The sequence below is a fragment of the Cryptomeria japonica genome, chromosome 9, assembly GCF_030272615.1.
Source record: "Cryptomeria japonica chromosome 9, Sugi_1.0, whole genome shotgun sequence".
Classification (NCBI taxonomy): Eukaryota; Viridiplantae; Streptophyta; class Pinopsida; order Cupressales; family Cupressaceae; genus Cryptomeria; species Cryptomeria japonica.
This window is the reverse complement of record NC_081413.1, coordinates 485,646,655-485,651,346: the sequence shown is the minus strand read 5'-3', so window position 1 is coordinate 485,651,346 and position 4,692 is coordinate 485,646,655. Positions and strand designations below refer to the sequence as shown.

Below are 4,692 nucleotides of genomic sequence, written 5' to 3'. Positions count from 1 at the left end.
ATGAAATCTTTTCCAAACTAGTATATATTGATTCCAAATCTAGGTAGTTAGAAATTGTAGACAACTATAGAACTTACACCTAGCTCACTTATATTTTCTATTGTTAGACTTGGTAATGTTAAACACTAGTAAATCTGCATGATTCTACATTGTTTGGAAGGACACATGATGGTAATCAATTCAATAGGACTCCTTCTTACTGCAACTTCTTACTTGTGTAGAACCAAATATTAACAACATAAGCAATACATGGGTTATGATGCATGAAATGAATTAAGCATGTCTTATCATGCCAACAAAATGAATTCAACATGTAAGAAAGATGTATGCCACAATCTCACACCTTTCTATAGTCCACACGATGTAATTATGCCTACTAACACTCTAGTGGAAGCTCATAAGACCTTATTTCACAAAGTACCACACCAAGATTAACACATATTAACCAAACTAAATTAATTATTGACAAGGATCCATGGAATAAAGATTGATTAAATTAAGAAATAGCCTAGATTTTGGAAATGATTTCTATTTGGACCAATAGCGTAGCTCCAAACCTAGATTTTGGAATATGATTTCCAATTAGACTAAAGTGACTATTACTTAGATTTATATTCTAATTTTAAATCTCTTAGCTGTTTAGATGATTTTCCTCTACAAATATTTGAAAAAAATTTTGTAAAATAAATTTTAGTAAACTAAACTAGTATACCTATTTTTAGAGTAATATAAGTAAATTATGCCCATAGATATCATATTTATTCATTATTCCACTAAAAATTATCATATTATTATATTATAATTAATATTAAATTATTATTATATTATGATATTGTCATCAATATTAAATTATTATTAAGATATTACTATATTTTTATATTTCTATTAAACTCTTCACCAAATCAAAAAAATCTATTAAGACTAATTATAATTATTATATTATCATATCTTTATATTATTATTATAATATTAGATTGATATACAAAATTAACTAATAGTATAATGGAGATAGATAAAATTAATTAATAGTTAAAACTTAGAGTGAGTGGAGAATATGTGTGTGTGTGTGTTGTATTTAAGTGTCACAAACAAATCAAATTTAATGATTCTATTTTTTATTAAACACATATTTGTACATCCATTATGTGAGTGTAATATGTCTTATGTATAATTAAAAAATATGTTTTTGTCCAATTTTTATATAATTTAAAGAAGATAAAATTAAAAATGAATTCAAACTTGATTAAAACCTCTTAAAATGTAAATAGTTTTCTAAGATATTTCAACTTGATTTAACCAAACAACATATAATATTTTGTAAAAATTTCAAAGAAATAAAATCCAACATTTAATTGAATGCAATAGAAATTCAAGACATTACAATTCTCTAATACATCATTTTTTTGCTAAAAACTATGAATTCCGCTCTCATGATAATCTTTAGAATGATAAATCATAAATAAAATGTTCTTTACTAAATTTTTAATTTCACAAAATAAAGGCAAATAATTGAAATAGTTTTAGATTTAAATCTACTTTAAAAACTAAATTATAATAAACAAAAATGTGTAAACAAAACTATATTAAAATTAAATATTAAGAAAAAATAAAATTAATAATAAATAACAATAGTCTTGATAGATAATAATTTTATTAAATCAAATTAATTAAATAAAAATAGTAATAATTTTTTAAATTCATTGTAATTTAAATATAATAAAATATGTATAAAAGTATAATTATTTTTAAACATATTAATTCAATAAAAGAAAACTGTAACTAAAAATAACAAATCAATTTATTATATTATAAGCTTAAGGAAACGAATGTCAATTTTTTTTCTAAATTTACATATATTTAGCCAAAACTAAAACTAAAACTAATTATTTTATAACAACTAAATTGTATTTAGCCAATAAGTGTAAAAAAAATAATTTTGGTAATTTATAATGTTAAAAATTGTACAATTAGACTTTGGTAGATAAAAAGATTGAAAAAATTAAAAGTTAAAATTTGTTTGTGATTGGTTGAAAATAATATTTTTAATAACTAAAAAATTTAAAATTCACTTTAGACCGGATAGTTTAAAAAAATAAAAGCCCTTATTTTCAAGACCTGCAAAAAGCCCTTATTTTTTAGACCTGCAAATTTGTGTCATGAAGTTTAGGTATTTTGCCTGTCATTTATCAAACAATTAAATTTAATTTTTATTTACAAATAATTTTAAAGATAAAATAATTCACGCACATAAGATCATCAGCTTCATTAGCCTTAATCAGAGAGGGATTTAGTTCCAGCTCTATTTTTTAAGGACTCCATGAGACCTCAGCCTTAATCAGAGAGCGGAGCCAGGGGAATGTTTCAACGGTACTCTTGATTTTGTTCTAGAATGTCTCAACGGTATTCTAGATTTTTTTCTACATTGCAGAGCGGAGAATGCCTCATCCTCTGGATTAAAAAGAACGGAGCGGAGTGCTTCAACGTACACAAATTATAGCCCTGAGATTGGAGGAAATTGACGACATGGATGAAATGGCCATTAAATTTTCCATGTTACCGTTTGAAACAGCAACATTCACCTCTTCTATTTATAGACAATTCATTTGAAAAGCAGGGGCAGATTATTCCCCATTCTACTGTTTTTTGTTTGCGTGTGATTGTAATGTTTCTGGGTTTTATTCAGATTGTTCCCTATTCTATTTGTTTTGTTGTTTGCGTGTGATCCGCTTATGTTTTTATTCAGTTTTTGTGTTTGGATTTTTTTCTATTTCAATTTTCATAGTATTCTGTGGATGGTGAATTTTGAATGGGGAACTAAGGAGGGCAGAGCTATACCTCCATTATATTTGCAGTTGCATTTTCTCTAATATGGATGGAGGTATTCGATTACGGGACCTATTCTGTCAGAACTTGGGAGGTGGTTGCAGAGTCCTTTATAGCTTATGGAGATCGGCTATAATTCTCATGCAGAGTACTTGGACATTGCTGGTGCTAATCTTTCTGGCGTACTGCCACAAGGTATTTTTGTTGTTTCTGTTTTCTTAATTTTGAAGATCCCTCACTTTCTCTGTGTCAATAACTTTGGTCTCTATGTTGGTCAAGCTTCCTTTATTACCAATCACATGCCATTACCTTTTTGTATTCTGTTTTCCCCATCAATATCTCTGGAAACTAAATATTTTTGGATTTTTGCAATCAAACATAGTATAACACTGTGTAAATGTTTTTGACTATGATGATCAATTTTTCCTCTAGATTTATCTTTATAAAAGTTAATTTGATTGACTCTAGGCTGTAAATTATTCTGTCATACACTAGTTAGTCTTATTTTATGCTTGATTGAATATAAAAAAAGTTGTTAGTGAGGTCATATACCACCTCGTCTACTTAATATGAGTTTCCTAATCCATCGTAAAGGACATGAATACTTTATTTTAATAGCAGTTCCATTGTTGTTCCCAGAGTAAAAACATTTTTCTGTCATTAAAACAACCCTGTTCCCCACCACCCAAAACTCAGAGAAACACCAGTTCAGTGTTCTTTGTTCATTAATTTGAGTACTATGATGGATACAGTAGGATTTAATGTTGAAAATATTATATAGAAAACTCATGGATGTTTTTGGGCTGGAAGAGATTGAAGAATGGATTCTGTGATGCTTTTAATGGAAATATTGAAATGTACATATTTTCTAAACCCTATTTGCTTGCAGTTATTTAATTTTTATACGAGGCTGTACATCTTGATCGAACTCTAGCTCTTGAAGAATTCAGTGCAAACTCTGAAACGGCTTAATGTGTAGATACTAATTATTGCCATTGATGATGGAATTTCCTTCTCTGATTGTAATATCTGTTTTGTCATTACCTTTTTGGAAATCCAAAAATCAAAAGAAGCCTAACTTTTTTTTTTTTTTTTTTCTCATCATTGTTTGGTTTCCATTGATTTCTTGTTGAACAGGTCTTGAATTAGCATATTCTACTGTATGCTTTTAGGATGAAGAATCCTTACAGGATTGTTTGTAAATAACAAGGCATTTGTTTTTTTCGAAGTTTTCTTTTGCTTGTTTCACAAAAGCAAAGTCTCTAAAATGTGTGTTCTAATTGGTATGTACTGTATGGTCAATGTGTATGTTATGACTAAGGAATAATTAGAAAGAATTTTCTATACAAAATTGCTGGCAAAGTATTTCTTGGCCATTTCCTGTGTTTTACATACATTTAGAGATGTTACTGACACGAAGAATCTTTGTTTGAGTGTCACTGGATTTGATCGACTCAAAATTTGGCAAGAAGTTAGAAACATGAAAATATAGTGGGACCCTATAGATTCAGTATTTCTTACAATATTGAATATCATTGCTGTTTTGGAAAATCTCTGTTATAAAGCAATGTTATAAAGCAATGATGGGCATGTTTCTTTGTACTAGATATTTCACTCTCTTATAACTTGTAAGCTGTTTGATAAGTAAAATCTTTCACTAATATATCAAGACAAGTTCCGTTTCTGTACTTAAGTTGTCTTCTAGTTCTGATTATTATGTTTGTTTGAATAAAATTTAATATATTACATTACTAGAATCCCTTTCACTTTCTCACAATTTAAACTTGCGTTCTTTTGCAAAATGTGTTTTCCAATCTAGAACTTCAGCTATGGATTTTCAACAGAGTCAATTCAGATAACATGTAAAAG

At 27.6% G+C, this 4,692-nt stretch overlaps 1 long non-coding RNA gene across 1 annotated transcript; it reads left to right on the top strand.

Moving 5' to 3' along the window:
• Window positions 1-2,199: 2,199 nt before the first annotated feature.
• Window positions 2,200-4,199, top strand: LOC131031965 (uncharacterized). The gene is made up of 2 exons (XR_009103344.2): window positions 2,200-3,018; window positions 3,961-4,199. It is a non-coding gene; the product is annotated as an uncharacterized LOC131031965 (long non-coding RNA).
• Window positions 4,200-4,692: the final 493 nt, after the last annotated feature.